This window comes from Nicotiana tabacum, chromosome 14 (assembly GCF_000715075.1).
Source record: "Nicotiana tabacum cultivar K326 chromosome 14, ASM71507v2, whole genome shotgun sequence".
Lineage (NCBI taxonomy): Eukaryota > Viridiplantae > Streptophyta > Magnoliopsida > Solanales > Solanaceae > Nicotiana > Nicotiana tabacum.
This window is the reverse complement of record NC_134093.1, coordinates 110455537-110478017: the sequence shown is the minus strand read 5'-3', so window position 1 is coordinate 110478017 and position 22481 is coordinate 110455537.

Genomic DNA, 22481 nt, shown 5'->3' with positions numbered 1-22481 from the left:
TCTTTTCCAACATAGGGTCTCCACTCCCTATATGATGTTATTTTAGACACAGGGTCTCCACTCTCTAGTCTTCTTTCCAACATAGGTTATTCACTCCCTAGTTGATTTATTTTAGACATATGGTCTGCATTCCATAGTCTCTTTTCCAACATAAAGTCTCCACTACCTAGTTGATGTTATTTTAGATATCGGGTCTCCAGTCCCTAGTCTCTTTTACAACATAGGGTTTCCACTCCCTAGTTGATTTTTATTTATTAGACATAGGGTCTCCACTCCATAGTTGATTTTTTTTTTGACATAGGGTCTCCACTCCCTAATCTCTTTTCCATCATTGGGTCTCCACTCCCTAGTTGATGTTATTTTAGACATAGGGTCTCCACTCTCTCGTCTCATTTCCATCATAGGATCTCTACTCCCTAGTTGCTGTTATTTTAGACATAGGATCTCCACTCCCTAGTCTCTTTTCTAGCATAAGGTTTCCACTCCCTAGTAGATGTTATTTTAGACATAGGGTCTCCACTCCCTAGTCTCTTTTCCAGCATAGGGTTTCCACTCCGTAATTGATGTTATCTTATACATAGGGTCTCTAATCCCTAGTCTCCTTTCCAACATAGGGTTTCCACTCCCTAGTTGATTTTATTTTAGACATAGAGTCTCCACTCCCTAAAATCTTTTCCAACATAGGGTCTCCACTCCCTAGTCGTTTTTATTTTAGATATAGGGTCTTCACTCCATAGTCTCTTTTCCAACATAGGGTCTCCACTCCCTAGTTGATTTTATTTTAGACACAGGCTCTCGACTTCCTAGTCTCTTTTCCAACAAAGGGTATCCACTCCTTAGTTGATGTTATTGTAAACATAGGGTCTCTACTCCCTAGTCTCTTTTCAAATATAGGGTCTCCACTCCTTAGTTGATGTTATTTTAAACATAGGGTCTCCACTCCCTAGCGTCTTTTCCAACATAGGGTCTCCACATAGGGTCTCCACTCCCTAGTTTATGTTATTTTAGACATAGGGTCTCCACTCCCTAGTCTCTTTTCCAACATAGGGTCTCCACTCCCTAGTTGATGTTATTTTAGACATAGGGTCTCCACTCCCTAGTCTCTTTTACCACATAAGGTCTCCACTCCCTAGTTGATTTTATTTTAGATATAGGGTTTCTACTCCCTAGTCTCTATTCCAACATAGGGTCTCCAACTCCCTAGTCGCCTTTTCCAACATAGGGTCTCCACTCCCTAGTTGACTTTTATTTTTTAGACATAGGGTCTCCACTCCCTAGTCGCCTTTTCCAACATAGGGTCTCCACTCCTAGTTGATGTTATTTTGGACATAGGGTCTCCACTCCCTAGTATCTTTTCCAACATAGGGTCTCCACTCCCTAGTTATTGCTGTTTTAGACACTGGGTCTTCAATCCCTAGTCCCCTTTCCAACATAGGGTTTCCACTCCTTAGTTGATGTTATTTTAGACATAGGGTCTCACTCCCTAGTTGCCTTTCCCTATATATGGTCTCCACTCCATAGTTGATTTTTCTTTTTTAGACATAGGGTTTCCACTTCCTAGTCCCATATCCAACATAGGGTCTCCACTCCCTAGTTGATATTATTTTAGACATAGGGTCTCCACTCCCTAGTCTCGTTTCGAACATAAGGTCTCCACTCCCTCGTTGATGTTATTTTAGACATAGGGTTTCCAATTCCTAGTCTCTTTTCCAACATAGGGTCTCCACTCCCTAGTTGATGTTATTTTAGACATAGGGTCTCCACTCCCTAGTCTCTTTTACCACATAAGGTCTCCACTCCCTAGTTGATTTTATTTTAGACATAGGGTCTCCACTCCGTAAAATCTTTTCCAACATAGGGTCTCCACTCCCTTGTTGAATTTATTTTAGATATAGGGTCTTCACTCCCTAGTCTCTTTTCCATCATAGGGTCTCCACTCCCTAGTTGCTGTTATTTTAGACATAGGTTCTCCGCTCCCAAATCTCTTTTCCATCATAGGGTTTCCACTCCCTAATTGATGTTATTTTAAACATAGGGTCTCCAGTCCCTAGTCTCCTTTCCAACATAGGGTTTCCACTCCCTAGTTGATGTTATTTTAGACATAGGGTCTCAACTCCCTAGTTTTTTTTCCAACATAGGGTCTCCACTCCCTAGTTTCTTTTACAACATAAGGTCTCTACTCCCTCGTTGATGTTATTTTAGACATAGGGTCTCCAATTACTAGTCTCTTTTCCAACATAGGGTCTCCACTCCCTAGTTCATGTTATTTTAGACATAGGGTCTCCACTCCCTAGTCGCCTTTTCCAACATTGGGTCTCCACTCCATAGTTGATTTATTTTTTAGATATAGCGTTTCCACTCCCAAGTCTCTATTCCAACATAGGGTCGCCACTCCCTAGATGACGTTATTTTAGACTTAGGGTGTCCACTCCCTAGTCTCTTTTCCAACATAAGGTCTCCACTCCCTAGTTGATGTTATTTTAGACATAGTGTCTCCAATTCCTAGTCTTTTTTCTAACACAGGGTCTCCACTCCCTAGTTGATGTTATTTTAGACATCAGGTCTCCACTCCCTAGTCGCCTTTTCCAACATAGGGTCTCCACTCCATAGTTGATTTTTTTTAGACATAGGGTGTCGACTCCCTAGTCTCTTTTCCAATATAGGGTCTCCACTCCTTAGTTGATGTTATTTTAAACATAGGGTCTCTACTCCCTAGTGTCTTTTCCAATATAGGGTCTCCACATAGGGTCTCCACTCCTTAGTTGATGCTATTTTAGACATAGGGTCTCCACTCCCTAGTCTCTTTTCCAACATAGGGTCTCCACTCCCTAGTTGATATTATTTTAGACATTGGGTCTCCACTTCTTAGTCTCTTTTGCAACATATGGTCTTCACTACCTAGTTGATGTTATTTTAGACATAGGGTCTCCACTCCTTAGTCTCTTTTGCAACATATGGTCTTCACTACCTAGTTGATGTTATTTCAGACCTAAGGTCTCCAATCTCTTGTCTCTATTCCAACATATTGTCTCCACTCCCTAGTTGATGTTATTTTTGACATAGGGTCTCTACTCCCTAGTTTCTTTTCCAGCATAGGGTCTCCACCCTCTAGTTGATGTTATTTTAGACATAGGGTCTCCACTCCCTAGTCTCTTTTCCAACATAGGGTCTCCACTCCCTAGTCTCCTTTTCCAACATAGGGTCTCCACTCCCTAGTTGACTTTTATTTTTTAGACATAGGGTCTCCACTCCCTAGTCGCCTTTTCCAACATAGGGTCTCCACTCCCTAGTTGACTTTTATTTTTTAGACATAGGGTCTCCACTCCCTAGTCGCCTTTTCCAGCGTAGGGTCTCCACTCCTAGTTGATGTTATTTTGGACATAGGGTCTCCAATTCCTAGTCTCTTTTCCAACATAGGTTCTCCACTCCCTAGTTGATGTTATTTTAGACATAGGGTCTCCACTCCCTAGTATCTTTTACCACATAAGGTCTCCACTCCCTAGTTGATTTTATTTTAGACATAAGGTCTCCACTCCGTAAAATCTTTTCCAATATAGGCTCTCCACTCCCTAGTTGAATTTATTTTAGATATAGGGTCTTCACTCCCTAGTCTCTTTTCCATCATAGGGTCTCCACTCCCTAGTTGCTGTTATTTTAGACATAGGGTCTCCGCTCCCAAATCTCTTTTCCATCATAGGGTTTCCACACCCTAATTGATGTTATTTTAAACATAGGGTCTCCAGTCCCGAGTCTCCTTTCCAACATAGGGTTTCCACTCCCTAGTTGATGTTATTTTAGACATAGGGTCTCAACTCCCTAGTCTTTTTTCCAACATAGGGTCTCCACTCCCTAGTTTCTTTTACAACATAAGGTCTCCACTCCCTAGTTGATGTTATTTTAGACATAGGGTCTCCAATTACTAGTCTCTTTTCCAAAATAGGGTCTCCACTCCCTAGTAGATGTTATTTTAGACATAGGGTCTCCACTCCCTAGTCGCCTTTTCCAACATTGGGTCTCCACTCCATAGTTGATTTGTTTTTTAGATATAGGGTTTCCACTCCCTAGTCTCTATTCCAACATAGGGTCTCCACTCCCTAGATGATGTTATTTTAGACATAGGGTGTCCACTCCCTAGTCTCTTTTCCAACATAAGGACTCCACTCCCTAGTTGATGTTATTTTAGACATAGTGTCTCCAATTCCTAGTCTTTTTTCTAACACAGGGTCTCCACTCCCTAGTTGATGTTATTTTAGATATCAGGACTCCACTCCCTAGTCGCCTTTTCCAACATAGGGTCTCCACTCCATAGTTGATTTATTTTAGACATAGGGTGTCGACTCCCTAGTCTCTTTTCCAATATAGGGTCTCCACTCCTTAGTTGATGTTATTTTAAACATAGGTTCTCCACTGCCTAGTGTCTTTTCCAATATAGGGTCTCCACATAGGGTCTCCACTCCCTAGTTGATGTTATTTTAGACATAGGGTCTCCACTCCCTAGTCTCTTTTCCAACATATGGTCTCCACTCCCTAGTTGATGTTATTTTAGACATAGGGTCTCCACTCCTTAGTCTCTTTTGCAACATATGGTCTTCACTACCTAGTTGATGTTATTTCAGACATAGGATCTCCAATGTCTTGTCTCTATTCCAACATATTGTCTCCACTCCCTAGTTGATGTTATTTTTGACATAGGGTCTCTACTCTCTAGTCGCCTTTTCTAACATAGGGTCTCTACTTCATAGTTGATTTTTATTTTTTAGACATAGGGTCTCCACTCCCTAGTCACTTTTCTAGCATAGGGTCTCCACCCTCTAGTTGATGTTATTTTAGACATAGGGTCTCCACTCCCTTGTCTATTTTCCAACATAGGGTCTCCACTCCCTAGTCGCCTTTTCCAACATAGGGTCTCCACTCCCTAGTTGACTTTTATTTTTTAGACATAGGGTCTCCACTCCCTAGTCGCCTTTTCCAACGTAGGGTCTCCACTCCTAGTTGATGTTATTTTGGACATAGGGTCTCCACTCCCAAGTCTCGTTTCGAACATAAGGTCTCCACTCCCTAGTTGATGTTATTTTAGACATAGGGTTTCCAATTCCTAGTCTCTTTTCCAACATAGGGTCTCCACTCCCTAGTTGATGTTATTTTAGACATAGGGTCTCCACTCCCTAGTCTCTTTTACCACACAAGGTCTCCACTCCCTAGTTAATTTTATTTTAGACATAGGGTCTCCACTCCGTAAAATCTTTTCCAACATAGGGTCTCCACTCCCTAGTTGAATTTATTTTAGATATAGGGTCTTCACTTCCTAGTCTCTTTTCCATCATAGGGTCTCCACTCCCTAGTTGCTGTTATTTTAGACATAGGGTCTCCGCTCCCAAATCTCTTTTCCATCATAGGGTCTCCACTCCTTAGTTGATGTTATTTTAAACATAGGGTCTCCACTCCCTAGTGTCTTTTCCAATATAGGGTCTCCACATAGGGTCTCCACTCCCTAGTTGATGTTATTTTAGACATAGGGTCTCCACTCCCTAGTCTCTTTTCCAACATAGGGTCTCCACTCCCTAGTTGATGTTATTTTAGACATAGGGTCTCCACTCCTTAGTCTCTTTTGCAACATATGGTCTTTGCTACCTAGTTGATGTTATTTTAGACATAGGGTCTCCACTCCTTAGTCTCTTTTGCAACATTTGGTCTTCACTACCTAGTTGATGTTATTTCAGACATAAGGTCTCCAATCTCTTGTCTCTATTCCAACATATTGTCTCCACTCCCTAGTTGATGTTATTTTTGACATAGGGTCTCTACTCCATAGTCTCTTTTCCAGCATAGGGTCTCCACCCTCTAGTTGATGTTATTTTAGACATAGGGTCTCCACTCCCTAGTCTCTTTTCCAACATAGGGTCTCCACTCCCTAGTCGCCTTTTCCAACATAGGGTCTCCACTCCCTAGTTGACTTTTATTTTTTAGACATAGGGTCTCCACTCCCTAGTCGCCTTTTCCAACATAGGGTCTCCACTCCCTAGTTGACTTTTATTTTTTAGACATAGGGTCTCCACTCCCTAGTCGCCTTTTCCAACGTAGGGTCTCCACTCCTAGTTGATGTTATTTTGGACATAGGGTCTCCACTCCCAAGTCTCGTTTCGAACATAAGGTCTCCACTCCCTAGTTGATGTTATTTTAGACATAGGGTCTCCACTCCCTTGTCTCTTTTACCACATAAGGTCTCCACTCCCTAGTTGATTTTATTTTAGACATAAGGTCTCCACTCCGTAAAATCTTTTCCAATATAGGCTCTCCACTCCCTAGTTGAATTTATTTTTGATATAGGGTCTTCACTCCCTAGTCTCTTTTCCATCATAGGGTCTCCACTCCCTAGTTGCTGTTATTTTAGACATAGGGTCTCCGCTCCCAAATCTCTTTTCCATCATAGGGTTTTCACTCCCTAATTGATGTTATTTTAAACATAGGGTCTCCAGTCCCGAGTCTCCTTTCCAACATAGGGTTTCCACTCCCTAGTTGATGTTATTTTAGACATAGGGTCTTAACTCCCTAGTCTTTTTTCCAACATAGGGTCTCCACTCCCTAGTTTCTTTTACAACATAAGGTCTCCACTCCCTAGTTGATGTTATTTTAGACATAGGGTCTCCAATTACTAGTCTCTTTTCCAAAATAGGGTCTCCACTCCCTAGTTGATGTTATTTTAGACATAGGGTCTCCACTCCCTAGTCGCCTTTTCCAACATTGGGTCTCCACTCCATAGTTGATTTGTTTTTTAGATATAGGGTTTCCACTCCCTAGTCTCTATTCCAACATAGGGTCTCCACTCCCTAGATGACGTTATTTTAGACATAGGGTGTCCACTCCCTAGTCTCTTTTCCAACATAAGGACTCCACTCCCTAGTTGATGTTATTTTAGACATAGTGTCTCCAATTCCTAGTCTTTTTTCTAACACAGGGTCTCCACTCCCTAGTTGATGTTATTTTAGACATCAGGACTCCACTCCCATTCGCCTTTTCCAACATAGGGTCTCCACTCCATAGTTGATTTTTTTTAGACATAGGGTGTCCACTCCCTAGTCTCTTTTCCAATATAGGGTCTCCACTTCTTAGTTGATGTTATTTTAAACATAGGGTCTCCACTCCCTAGTGTCTTTTCCAATATAGGGTCTCCACATAGGGTCTTCACTCCCTAGTTGATGTTATTTTAGACATAGGGTCTCCACTCCCTAGTCTCTTTTCCAACATAGGGTCTCCACTCCCTAGTTGATGTTATTTTAGACATAGGGTCTCCACTCCTTAGTCTCTTTTGCAACATATGGTCTTCACTACCTAGTTGATGTTATTTCAGACATAGGATCTCCAATATCTTGTCTCTATTCCAACATATTGTCTCCACTCCCTAGTTGATGTTATTTTTGACATAGGGTCTCTACTCTCTAGTCGCCTTTTCTAACATAGGGTCTCCACTCTTTAGTTGATTTTTATCTTTTAGACATAGGGTCTCCACTCCCTAGTCACTTTTCTAGCATAGGGTCTCCACCCTCTAGTTGATGTTATTTTAGACATAGGGTCTCCACTCCCTTGTCTATTTTCCAACATAGGGTCTCCACTCCCTAGTCGCCTTTTCCAACATAGGGTCTCCACTCCCTAGTTGACTTTTATTTTTTAGACATAGGGTCTCCACTCCCTAGTCGCCTTTTCCAACGTAGGGTCTCCACTCCTAGTTGATGTTATTTTGGACATAGGGTCGCCACTCCCAAGTCTCGTTTCGAACATAAGGTCTTCACTCCCTAGTTGATGTTATTTTAGACATAGGGTTTCCAATTCCTAGTCTCTTTTCCAACATAGGGTCTCCACTCCCTAGTTGATGTTATTTTAGACATAGGGTCTCCACTCCCTAGTCTCTTTTACCACATAAGGTCTCCACTCCCTAGTTAATATTATTTTAGACATAGGGTCTCCACTCCGTAAAATCTTTTCCAACATAGGGTCTCCACTCCCTAGTTGAATTTATTTTAGATATAGGGTCTTCACTTCCTAGTCTCTTTTCCATCATAGGGTCTCCACTCCCTAGTTGTTGTTATTTTAGACATAGGGTCTCCGCTCCCAAATCTCTTTTCCATCATAGGGTTTTCACTCCCTAATTGATGTTATTTTAAACATAGAGTCTCCAGTCCCTAGTCTCCTTTCCAACATAGGGTTTCCACTCCCTAGTTGATGTTATTTTAGACATAGGGTCTCAACTCCCTAGTCTTTTTTCCAACATAGGGTCTTCACTCCCTAGTTTCTTTGACAACATAAGGTCTTCACTCCCTAGTTGATGTTATTTTAGACATAGGGTCCCCAATTACTAGTCTCTTTTCCAACATAGGGTCTCCACACCCTAGTTGATGTTATTTTAGACATAGGGTCTCCACTCCCTAGTCGCCTTTTCCAACATTGGGTCTCCACTCCATAGTTGATTTGTTTTTTAGATATAGGGTTTCCACTCCCTAGTCTCTATTCCAACATAGGGTCTCCACTGCCTAGATGACGTTATTTTAGACATAGGGTGTCCACTCCCTAGTCTCTTTTCCAACATAAGGTCTCCACTCCCTAGTTGATGTTATTTTAGACATAGTGTCTCCAATTCCTAGTCTTTTTTCTAACACAGGGTCTCCACTCCCTAGTTGATGTTATTTTAGACATCGGGACTCCACTCCCTAGTCGCCTTTTCCAACATAGGGTCTCCACTCCATAGTTGATTTTTTTTAGACATAGGGTGTCGACTCCCTAGTCTCTTTTCCAATATAGGGTCTCCACTCATTAGTAGATGTTATTTTAAACATAGGGTCTCCACTCCCTAGTGTCTTTTCCAATATAGGGTCTCCACATAGGGTCTCCACTCCCTAGTTGATGTAATTTTAGACATAGGCTCTCCACTCCCTAGTCTCTTTTCCAACATAGGGTCTCCACTCCCTAGTTGATGTTATTTTAGACATAGGGTCTCCACTCCTTAGTCTCTTTTGCAACATATGGTCTTCACTACCTAGTTGATGTTATTTCAGACATAGGGTCTCCAATCTCTTGTCTCTATTCCAACATATTGTCTCCACTCCCTAGTTGATGTTATTTTTGACACAGGGTCTCTACTCTCTAGTCGCCTTTTCTATTATAGGGTCTCCACTCCATAGTTGATTTTTTTTTAGACATAGGGTCTCCACTCCCTAGTCTCTTTTCCAGCATAGGGTCTCCACCCTCTAGTTGATGTTATTTTAGACATAGGGTCTCCACTCCCTAGTCTCTTTTCCAATATAGGGTCTCCACTCCCTAGTCGCCTTTTCCAACATAGGGTCTCCAATCCCTAGTTGACTTTTATTTTTTTAGATATAGGGTCTCCACTCCGTAAAAGCTTTTCCAACATAGGGTCTCCACTCCCTAGTTGAATTTATTTTAGATATAGGGTCTTCACTCCCTAGTCTCTTTTCCATCATAGGGTCTCCACTCCCTAGTTGCTGTTATTTTAGACATAGGGTCTCCGCTCCCAAATCTCTTTTCCATCATAGGGTTTCCACTCCCTAATTGACGTTATTTTAAACATAGGGTCTCCAGTCCCTAATCTCCTTTCCAGCATAGGGTTTCCACTCCCTAGTTGATGTTATTTTAGACATAGGGTCTCAACTCCCTAGTCTTTTATCCAACATAGGGTCTCCACTCCCTAGTTTCTTTTACAACATAAGGTCTCCACTCCCTAGTTATTGTTATTTTAGACATAGGGTCTCCAATTACTAGTCTCTTTTCCAACATATGGTCTCCACTCCCTAGCTGATGTTATTTTAGACATAGGGTCTCCACTCCCTAGTCGCCTTTTCCAACATTGGGTCTCCACTCCATAGTTGATTTGTTTTTTAGATATAGGGTTTCCACTCCCTAGTCTCTATTCCAACATAGGGTCTCCACTCCCTAGATGACGTTATTTTAGACATAGGGCCTCCTCTCCCTAGTCTCTTTTCCAACATAACGTCTCCACTCCCTAGTTGATGTTATTTTAGACATTGTGTCTCCAATTCCTAGTCTTTTTTCTAACATAGGGTCTCCACTCCCTAGTTGATGTTATTTTAGACATCAGGTCTCCACTCCCTAGTCGCCTTTTCCAACATAGGGTCTCCACTCCATAGTTGATTTTTTTTAGACATAGGGTGTCCACTCCCTAGTCTCTTTTCCAATATAGGGTCTCCACTTCTTAGTTGATGTTATTTTAAACATAGGGTCTCCACTCCCTAGTTGATGTTATTTTAGACATAGGGTCTCCACTCCCTAGTCGCCTTTTCCAACATTGGGTCTCCACTCCATAGTTGATTTGTTTTTTAGATATAGGGTTTTCACTCCCTAGTCTCTATTCCAACATAGGGTCTCCACTCCCTAGATGACGTTATTTTAGACATGGGGTCTCCACTCCCTAGTCTCTTTTCCAACATAAGGTCTCCACTCCCTAGTTGATGTTATTTTAGACATAGTGTCTCCAATTCCTAGTCTTTTTTCTAACATAGGGTCTCCACTCCCTAGTTGATGTTATTTTAGACATCAGGTCTCCACTCCCTAGTCGCCTTTTCCAACATAGGGTCTCCACTCCCTAGTTGACTTTTATTTTTTAGACATAGGGTCTCCACTCCCTAGTCGCCTTTTCCAACATAGGGTCTCCACTCCTAGTTGATGTTATTTTGGACATAGGGTCTCCACTCCCTAGTATCTTTTCCAACATAGGGTCTCCACTCCCTAGTTGATGCTATTTTAGACATTGGGTCATCAATCCCTAGTCCCCTTTCCAACATAGGGTTTCCCCTCCTTAGTTGATGTTATTTTAGACATAGGGTCTCGACTCCCTAGTTGCCTTTCACTATATATGGTCTCCACTCCATAGTTTATTTTTCTTTTTTAGACATAGGGTTTCCACTTCCTAGTCCCATATCCAACATAGGGTCTCCACTCCCTAGTTGATATTAATTTAGACATAGGGTCTCCACTCCCTAGTCTCGTTTCGAACATAAGGTCTCCACTCCCTAGTTGATGTTATTTTAGACATAGGGTCTCCAATTCCTAGTCTCTTTTCCAACATAGGGTCTCCACTCCCTAGTTGATGTTATTTTAGACATAGGGTCTCCACTCCCTATTCTCTTTTACCACATAAGGTCTCCACTCCCTAGTTGATTTTATTTTAGACATAGGGTCTCCACTCCGTAAAATCTTTTCCAACATAGGGTCTCCACTCCCTAGTTGAATTTATTTTAGATATAGGGTCTTCACTCCCTAGTCTCTTTTCCATCATAGGGTCTCCACTCCCTAGTTGCTGTTATTTTAGACATAGGGTCTCCGCTCCCAAATCTCTTTTCCATCATAGGGTTTCCACTCCCTAATTGACGTTATTTTAAACATAGGGTCTCCAGTCCCTAGTCTCATTTCCAACATAGGGTTTCCACTCCCCAGTTGATTTTTATTTTTTAGACATAGGGTCTCCACTCCCTAGTCGTTTTTCCAACATAGGGTCTCTACTCCCTAATTGATATCATTTTGGACATAGAGTCTCCACTGCCTAGTCTCTTTTCCAACATAGTGTATCCACTCCCTAGTTGATGTTATTTTAGACATAGGTTCTCCACTCCCTAGTGGCCTTTTCCATCATAGGTTCTCCACTCCCTAGTTGATTTTTATTTTTTAGACATAGGGTCTCTACTCACTAGTCTCCTTTTCCAACATAGGGTTTCCACTCCCTAGTTGATGATATTTTAGACATAGGGTCTCAACTCCCTAGTCTTTTTTCCAACATAGGGTCTCCACTCCCTAGTTTCTTTTACAACATAAGGTCTCCACTCCCTAGTTTATGTTATTTTAGACATAGGGTCTCCAATTACTAGTCTCTTTTCCAACATAGGGTCTCCACTCCCTAGTTGATGTTATTTTAGACATAGGGTCTCCACTCACTAGTCGCCTTTTCCAACACTGGGTCTCCACTCCATAGTTGATTTGTTTTTTAGATATAGGGTTTCCACTCCCTAGTCTTTATTCCAACATAGGATCTCCACTCCCTAGATGACGTTATGTTAGACATAGGGTCTCCACACCCTAGTCTCTTTTCCAACATAACGTCTCCACTCCCTAGTTGATGTTATTTTAGACATAGTGTATCCAATTCCTAGTCTTTTTTCTAACATAGGGTCTCCACTCCCTAGTTGATGTTATTTTAGACATCAGGTCTCCACTCCCTAGTCGCCTTTTCCAACATAGGGTATCCACTCCATAGTTGATTTTTTTTAGACATAGGGTGTCCACTCCCTAGTCTCTTTTCCAATATAGGGTCTCCACTCCTTAGTTGATGTTATTTTAAACATAGGGTCTCCATTCCCTAGTGTCTTTTCCAAAATAGGGTCTCCACTCCCTAGTTGATGTTATTTTAGACATAGGGTCTCCACTCCCTTGTCTCTTTTCCAACATAGGGTCTCCACTCCCTAGTTGATGTTATTTTAGACATAGGGTCTCCACTCCTTAGTCTCTTTTGCAACATATGGTCTTCACTACCTAGTTGATGTTATTCCAGACATAGGGTCTCCAATCTCTTGTCTCTATTCCAACATAGGGTCTCCACTCCCTAGTTGATGTTATTTTTGACCTAGGGTCTCTACTCTCTAGTCGCCTTTTCTAACATAGGGTCTCCACTCCATAGTTGATTTTTATTTTTTATACATAGGGTCTCCACCCTCTAGTTGATGTTATTTTAGACATAGGGTCTCCACTCCCTAGTCTCTTTTCCAACATAGGGTCTCGACTCCCTAGTTGCCTTTCCCTATTTATGGTCTCCACTCCATAGTTGATTTTTCTTTTTTACACATAGGGTTTCCACATCCTAGTCCCATATCTAACATAGGGTCTCCACTCCCTAGTAGATGTTATTTTGGACATAGGGTCTCCACTCCCTAGTCTCGTTTCGAACATAAGGTCTCCACTCCCTAGTTGATGTTATTTTAGACATAGGGTCTCCAATTCCTAGTCTCTTTTCCAACATAGGGTCTCCACTCCCTAGTTGATGTTATTTTAGACATAGGGTCTCCACTCCCTAGTCTCTTTTACCACATAAGGTCTCCACTCCCTAGTTGATTTTATTTTAGATATAGGGTTTCTACTCCCTAGTCTCTATTCCAACATAGGGTCTCCACTCCCTAGATGACGTTATTTTAGACTTAGGGTCTCCACTCCCTAGTCTCTTTTCCAACATACGGTCTCCACTCCCTAGTTGATGTTATTTTAGACATAGTGTCTCCAATTCCTAGTCTTTTTTCTAACATAGGGTCTCCACTCCATAGTTGATGTTATTTTAGACATCAGGTCTCCACTCCCTAGTCGTCTTTTCCAACATAGGGTCTCCACTCCATAGTTGATTTTTTAAGACATAGGGTGTCCACTCCCTAGTCTCTTTTCCAATATAGGGTCTCCACTCCCTAGTTAATGTTATTTTAGACATAGGGTGTCCACTACCTAGTCTCCTTTCCAACATATGGTCACCCCTCCCTAGTTGATGTTATTATAGACATAGGGTCTCTACTCCCTAGTCGTCTTTTCTAACATAGGGTCTCCACTCCCTAGATGATTTTTATTTTTTAGACATAGGATCTCTACTCCCTAGTCGGCTTTTCCAACATAGGGTCTTCACTCCCTAGTCTCTTTTCCAACATAGGGTCTCCACTCCCTAGTTGATGTTATTTTAGACATAGGGTCTCCACTCCCTAGTCTCTTTTCTAACATAGGGTCTCCACTCCCTAGTTGATATTATTTTAGACATAGGGTCTCCACTCCCGAATAGCTTTTTCCAACATAGGGTCTCCATTCCCTAGTTGATTTTTATTTTTTTAGATATAGGGTCTCTACTCCCTAGTCTTTTTTTAAACATAGGGTCACCACTCCCTATTTGATGTTATTTTGGACATAAGGTCTCCATTGCCTAGTCTCTTTTCCAACATAGGGTCTCCACTCCTTAGTTGATATTAATTTTGACATAGGGTCTCCTCTCCCTAGTCTCTTTTCCAACATAGGGTCTCCATTCTCTAGTTGTTGTTATTTTAGACATAGGGTCTCCACTCTCTAATCTCTTTTCCAACATAGGGTCTCCACTCCTTAGTTGATGTTATTTTAAATATAGGGTCTCCACTCCCTAGTCTCTTTTCAATAATAGTGTCTCCACTCACTAGTTGATGTAATTTTAGACATAGGGTCACCACTCCCTAGTTGATGTTATTTTAGACATAGGGTCTCCACTCCCTAGTCCGTTTTCCAACATAGGGTCTGCTCTCCTTAGTTGATGTTATTTTAGACATAGGGTTTCCACTCCCTAGTCTCTTTTCCAACATAGGGTATCCTCTCCCTAGTTGATATTATTTTAGACATAGGGTGTCCACTCCCTAGTCTCTTTTCCAACAATGTTTCTCCACTCCCTAGTTGATGTTATTTTAGATATAGGTTCTCCACTCCCTAGTTTCTTTTCCAACATAAGGCCTCCACTCCCTAGTTGATGTTATTTTAGACATTGGATCTCCAATCCATAGTCACTTTTCTAACATAGGGCCTCCACTCCCTAGTTGATGCTATTTTAGGCATAGGGTCTCAAATCCCTAGTCGCCTTTTCCAACATAAGGTCTCCACTCCATAGATGATTTTTATTTTATAGACATAGGGTCTCCACTCCCTAGTTTCTTTTCCAACATAGGGTCTCCACTCCCTAGTTGATGTTATTTTAGACATAGGATCTCTAATCCTTTATCGCTTTTCCAACATAGGGTCTCCACTCCCTAGTTGATGTTATTTTAGGCATAGGGTCTCAAATCCCTAGTCGCCTTTTCCAACATAGGGTCTCTACTCCATAGTTGCTTTTTATTTTATAGACATAGGGTCTCGACTAGTCTCTTTTCCAACATAGGGTTTTCACTCCCTAGTTTATTTTATTTTAAACATAGGGTCTCCACCCCCTAGTCTCCGTTCCAACATAGTATTTCCACTCCCTAGTTGATGTTATTTTAGACATAGGGTCTCCACTCCCTAGACTCTTTTCCAACATAGGTTCTCCACTCCCTAGTTGATGATTATTTTAGACATAGAGACTCCACTCCCTAATCTTCTTTTCCAACATAGGGTCTCCACTTCCTAGTTAAGTTTTATTTTTTTAGACATAGCGTCTCCAATACCTAGTGTCTTTTCCATCATACGGTCTCCACTCCCTAATTGATGTTATTTTAAACATAGGGTCTCCACTCCTTAGTCGCCTTTTCCAACATAGGGTCTCCACTCCCTAGTTGAATTTTATTTTTTAGACATAGGGTATTCACTCCCTAGTCTTTTTACCAACATAGGGTTTCCACTACCTAGATGATGTTATTTTAGACATATGGTCTCCACTCCCTTGTCACTTTTTCAACATAGGGTCTCCACTCCCTAGTTGATGTTATTTTAGACATAGGGTCTCCACTCCTTAGTCGCCTTTTCCAACATTGGGTGTTCACTCCATAGTTGATGTTATTTTGGACATAAGTTCTAAATTCCTTAGTCGCTTTTCCAACATAGGGTCTCCACTACCTAGTTGATATTATTTTAGACATAGGGTCTTCACTCCCTCGTCGCCTTTTCAAACGTAGGGTCTCCACTCCCTAGTTGATTTTTTTTTGAGACATAGGGTCTCCACTCCCTAGTCGCCTTTTCTAACATAGGGTCTCCACTCCCTAGTTGATTTTTATTTTTTTAGACATAGGGTCTCCACTCCCTAGTTGATGTTATTTTAGACATAAGTTCTCCACCCCCAGTCACCTTTCCAACATAGGGTATCCACTCCCTAGTTGATGTTATTTTATACATAGGGTCTCCACTCCCTAGACTCTTTTCCAACATAGGGTCTCCACTCCCTAGTTGTTGATTATTTTAGACATAGAGACTCTACTCCCTAATCTTCTTTTCCAGCATAGGGTCTCCACTCCCTTATTGATGTTATTTTAGAAATAGGGTCTCTACTCCTTAGTCACTTTTTCCAACATAGGGTCTCCACTCCCTAGTTGATTTTTATTTTTTTAGAAATAGGGTCTCCACCCCCTAGTCGCTTTTCCAACATAGGGTCTCCACTCCCTAGTTGATGTTATTTTGGACATAGGGTCTCCACTGCCTAGTCTCTTTTCCAACATAGGATCTCCACTCCCTAGTTGATGTTATTTTAGACATAGGGTCTCCACTCCCTAGTCTCTTTTCCAACATAGGGTCTCCTCTCCCTAGTTGATGTTATTTTAGACATTGGGTCTGCACTCCCTAGTATCCTTTCCAACATAGGGTCTCCACTCCCTAGTTGATGTTATTTTAAACATAGGGTCACCACTCCCTAGTCTCATTTCCAACATAGTTTCTCCACTCCCTAGTTGATGTTATTTTAGACATATAGTCTCCACTCCCTAGTTTCTTTTCCAACATAGGATCTTCACTCCCTAGTTGATGTTATTAGACATAGGATCTCCAATCCCTTGTCTCTTTTCCAACACAGGGTCTCCACTCCCTAGTTTATGTTATTTTAGGCATAGGGTCTCAACTCCCTATTCGCCGTTTTCAACATAGGGTCTCCAGTCCATAGTTGATTTTTATTTTTTAGACATAGGGACTCCCCCCCCTAGTCTCTTTTCCAACATAGGGTCTCCACTCCATAATTGATGTTATTTTAGACATAGGGTCTCCACTCCCTCGTCGCCTTTTCCAACGTAGGGTCTCCACTCCCAAGTTGATTTTTATTTTTTAGTCATAGGATCTCCACTCCCTAGTCTCCTTTTACAACATAGGGTCTCCACTCCCTAGTTGATATTATTTTAGACATAGGGTCTCCACTCCCAGTCGCCTTTCCCAACATAGGGTCTCCACTCCCTAGTTGATGTTATTTTAGACATAGGGTCTCCAATCCCTAGTCTTTTTTCCAACATAGGGTCTCCATTCCCTAGTTGATGTTATTTTAAACATAGGGTGTCCACTCCCTAGTCGCCTTTTCCAACATAGGGTCTCCACTCCATAGTTGATTTTTATTTTTTAGACATAGGGTCTTCACTCCCTAGTCTTTTTTCCAACATAGGGTTTCCACTACCTTGTTGATGTTATTTTAGACATAGGGTCTCCACTCCCTAGTCACTTTTTCAACATAGGGTCTCCACTCCCTAGTTGATGTTATTTTAGACATAGGGTCTCCACTCCCTAGTCGCCTTTTCCAACATTGGGTCCCACTCCCTAGTTGAGTTTTAATTATTAGACATAGGTTATCTACTCCCTAATCGCTTTTTCCAACATAGGGTCTCCACTCCCTAGTTGATTTTTATTTTTTTAGACATAGGGTCTCCACTCCCTAGTCTCATTTCCAACATAGTTTCTCCACTCCCTAGTTGATGTTATTTTAGACATATAGTCTCCACTCCCTAGTTTCTTTTCCAACATAGGGTCTTCACTCCCTAGTTGATGTTATTAGACATAGGATCTCCAATCCCTTGTCTCATTTCCAACACAAGGTCTCCACTCCCTAGTTGATGTTATTTTAGGCATAGGGTCTCAACTCCCTATTCGCCATTTCCAACATAGGGTCTCCAGTCCATAGTTGATTTTTATTTTTTAGACATAGGGTCTCCACCCCCTAGTCTCTTTTCCAACATAGGGTCTCCACTACCTAGTTGATATTATTTTAGATATAGGGTCTCCACTCCCTCGTCGCCTTTTCCAACGTAGGGTCTCCACTCCCAAGTTGATTTTTTATTTTGTAGACATATGGTCTCCACTCCCTAGTCTCCTTTTCCAACATAGGGTCTCCACTCCCTAGTTGATATTATTTTAGACATAGGGTCTCTACTCCCTAGTCTCCTTTTCCAACATAGGGTCTCCACTCCCTAGTTGATGTTATTTTAGACATAGGGTCTCCACTCCCGAGTCACTTTTCCAACATAGGGTTTTCACTCCCTAGTTGATGTTATTTTAAACATAGGGTCTCCACCCCGTAGTCTCCTTTCCAACATAGGGTATCCACTCCCTAGTTGATGTTATTTTAGACATAGGGTCCCCACTACCTAGTCTCTTTTCTAACATAGGGTCTCTACTCCCTAGTTGATGTTAATTTAGACATAAGGTCTTTACTCTCTAGTCTCTTTTCCAACATAGGGTCTCCACTCCCTAGTTGATGTTATTTAAAACATAGGGTCTCCACTCCCTAGTCTCTTTTCCAAAATAATTTCTCTACTCCCTAGTTGATATTATTTTAGACATAGGGACTCCACTCTCTAATCTTCTTTTCCAACATAGGGTCTCCACTCCCTAGTTAAGTTTTATTTTTTTAGACATAGGGTCTCCAATCCCTAGTCTCTTTTCCAACATAGGGTCTCCACTCCCTAGTTGATGTTATTTTAGGCATAGGGTTTCAACTCCCTAGTCGCCTTTTCCAACATAGGGTCTTCACTCCATAGTTGATTTTTATTTTTTAGACATAAGGTCTCCACCCCCTAGTTTCTTTTCCAACATAGGGTCTCCACTCTCTAGTTGATGTTATTTTAGACATAGGTTCTCCAATCCTTGGTCTTTATTCCAACATAGGGTCTTTACTACCTAGTTGATATTATTTTAGACATAGGGTGTCCACTCCCTAGTCGCCTTTTCCAACAAAGGGTCTCCACTCCCTAGTTGATTTTTATTTTTTTTAGACATAGGGTCTCCACTTCCTAGTCTCCTTTCCAACATAGGGTATCCACTCCCTAGTTGATGATTATTTTAGACATAGGAACTCCACTCCCTAATCTTCTTTTCCAACATAGGGTCTCCACTCCCTAGTTAATTTTTATTTTTTTAGGCATAGGGTCTCCAATCCCTAGTCTCTTTTCCATCATATGGTCTCCACTCCTTAGTCGCCTTTTCCAACATACGGTATCCACCCCCTAGTTGATGTTATTATAGACATAGGGTCTCCACTCCCTGGTCTCTTTTCCAACATAGGGTATCCACTCCCTAGTTGATGTTATTTTGGACAAAGGGTCTCCACTGCCTAGTCTCTTTTTCAACATAGGGTCTCCACTCCATAATTGATGTTATTTTAGACATAGGGTCTCCACTCCCTCGTCGCCTTTTCCAACGTAGGGTCTCCACTCCCAAGTTGATTTTTATTTTTTAGTCATAGGATCTCCACTCCCTAGTCTCCTTTTACAACATAGGGTCTCCACTCCCTAGTTGATATTATTTTAGACATAGGGTCTCCACTCCCAGTCGCCTTTCCCAACATAGGGTCTCCACTCCCTAGTTTATGTTATTTTAGACATAGGGTCTCCAATCCCTAGTCTTTTTTCCAACATAGGGTCTCCATTCCCTAGTTGATGTTATTTTAAACATAGGGTGTCCACTCCCTAGTCGCCTTTTCCAACATAGGGTCTCCACTCCATAGTTGATTTTTATTTTTTAGACATAGGGTCTTCACTCCCTAGTCTTTTTTCCAACATAGGGTTTCCACTACCTTGTTGATGTTATTTTAGACAAAGGGTCTCCACTCCCTAGTCACTTTTTCAACATAGGGTCTCCACTCCCTAGTTGATGTTATTTTAGACATAGGGTCTCCACTCCCTAGTCGCCTTTTCCAACATTGGGTCTTACTCCCTACTTGAGTTTTAATTATTAGACATAGGGTATCTACTCCCTAATCGCTTTTTCCAACATAGGGTCTCCACTCCTTAGTTGATTTTTATTTTTTTAGAAATAGGGTCTCCACTCCCTAGTCGCTTTTCCAACATAGGGTCTCCACTCCCTAGTTGATGTTATTTTGGACATAGGGTCTCCACTGCCTAGTCTCTTTTCCAACATAGGATCTCCACTTCCTAGTTGATGTTATTTTAGACATAGGGTCTCCACTCCCTAGTCTCATTTCCAACATAGTTTCTCCACTCCCTAGTTGATGTTATTTTAGACATATAGTCTCCACTCCCTAGTTTCTTTTCCAACATAGGGTCTTCACTCCCTAGTTGATGTTATTAGACATAGGATCTCCAATCCCTTGTCTCATTTACAACACAAGGTCTCCACTCCCTAGTTGATGTTATTTTAGGCATAGGGTCTCAACTCCCTATTCGCCGTTTCCAATATAGGGTCTCTAGTCCATAGTTGATTTTTATTTTTTAGACATAGGGTCTCCACCCCCTAGTCTCTTTTCCAACATAGGGTCTCCACTACCTAGTTGATATTATTTTAGACATAGGGTCTCCACTCCCTCGTCGCCTTTTCCAACGTAGGGTCTCCACTCCCAAGTTGATTTTTTTTTGTAGACATATGGTCTCCACTCCCTAGTCTCCTTTTCCAACATAGGGTCTCCACTCCCTAGTTGATATTATTTTAGACATAGGGTCTCCACTCCCTAGTCGCCTTTTCCAACATAGGGTCTCCACTCCCTAGTTGATGTTATTTTAGACATAGGGTCTCCACTCCCGAGTCACTTTTCCAACATAGGGTTTTCACTCCCTAGTTGATGTTATTTTAAACATAGGGTCTCCACCCCGTAGTCTCCTTTCCAACATAGGGTATCCACTCCCTAGTTGATGTTATTTTAGACATAGGGTCTCCACTACCTAGTCTCCTTTCCAACATAGGGTCTCTACTCCCTAGTTGATGTTAAGTTAGACATAAGGTCTTTACTCTCTAGTCTCTTTTCCAACATAGGGTATCCACTCCCTAGTTGATGTTATTTAAAACATAGGGTCTCCACTCCCTAGTCTCTTTTCCAAAATAGTTTCTCTACTCCCTAGTTGATATTATTTTAGACATAGGGTCTCCACTCCCTAGTCTCTTTTCCAACATAGGGTCTCCACTCCCTAGTTGATGTTATTTTAGACATAGGAACTCCAATCCCTAGTCTCTTTTCAAACATAGGGTCTCCACTCCATAGTTGATGTTATTTTAGGCAAAGGGTCTCAACTCCCTAGTGGCCTTTTCCAACATAGGGTCACCACTACATAGTTGATTTTTATTTTTTAGACATAGGGTCTCCACCCCTTAGTCTCATTTCCAACATAGGGTCTCCACTCCCTAATTGATGTTATTTTAGACATAGGTTCTCCACTCCTTAGTCTCTTTTCCAACATAGGGTCTCCACTACCTAGTTGATATTATTTTAGACATAGGGTCTCCACTCCCTAGTCGCCTTTTCCAACAAAGGGTCTCCACTCCCTAGTTGATTTTTATTTTTTTTAGACATAGGGTCTCCACTTCCTAGTCCCCTTTCCAACATAGGGTATCCACTCCCTAGTTGATGATTATTTTAGACATAGGAACTCTACTCCCTAATCTTCTTTTCCAACATAGGGTCTCCACTCCCTAGTTAATTTTTATTTTTTTAGGCATAGGGTCTCCAATCCCTAGTCTCTTTTCCATCATATGGTCTCCACTCCTTAGTCGCCTTTTCCAACATACGGTATCCACCCCCTAGTTGATGTTATTATAGACATAGGGTCTCCACAACCTGGTCTCTTTTCCAACATAGGGTATCCACTCCCTAGTTGATGTTATTTTGGACAAAGGGTCTCCACTGCCTAGTCTCTTTTTCAACATAGGGTCTCCACTCCATAATTGATGTTATTTTAGACATAGTGTCTCCAAACCTCAGTCGCCCTTTCCAACATAGGGTCTCCACTCCCTAGTTGATGTTATATTAGACATAGGGTCTCAACTCCCTAGTCTCTTTTCCAACATAAGGTCTCCACTCCCTAGTTGATGTTATTTTATATATAGGATCTCCAATCCCTAGTCTCTTTTCCAACATAGGGTCTCCACTCCTTAGTTGATATTATTTTAGGCATAGGGTCTCAACTCCCTAGTCGCCTTTTCCAACATAGGGTCTTCACTCCATAGTTGATTTTTATTTTTTAGACATAAGGTCTCCACCCCCTAGTTTCTTTTCCAACACAGGGTCTCCACTCTCTAGTTGATGTTATTTTAGACATAGGTTCTCCAATCCTTAGTCTTTATTCCAACATAGGGTCTTTACTACCTAGTTGATATTATTTTAGACATAGGGTGTCCACTCCCTCGTCACCTTTTCCAATGTAGGGTCTCCACTCCCTAGTTGATTTTTATTTTTTAGACATAGGTTCTCCACTCCCTAGTCTCCTTTTCCAACATAGGGTCTCCACTCCCTAGTTGATGTTATTTTAGACATAGGGTCTCCACTCCCTAGTCTCTTTTCCAACATAGGGTCTCCACTCCCTAGTTGATGATTATTTTAGACATAGGGACTCCACTCTCTAATCTTCTTTTCCAACATAGGGTCTCCACTCCCTAGTTAAGTTTTATTTTTTTAGACATAGGGTCTCCAATCCCTAGTCTCTTTTCCAACATAGGGTCTCCACTCCCTAGTTGATGTTATTTTAGGCATAGGGTTTCAACTCCCTAGTCGCCTTTTCCAACATAGGGTCTTCACTCCATAGTTGATTTTT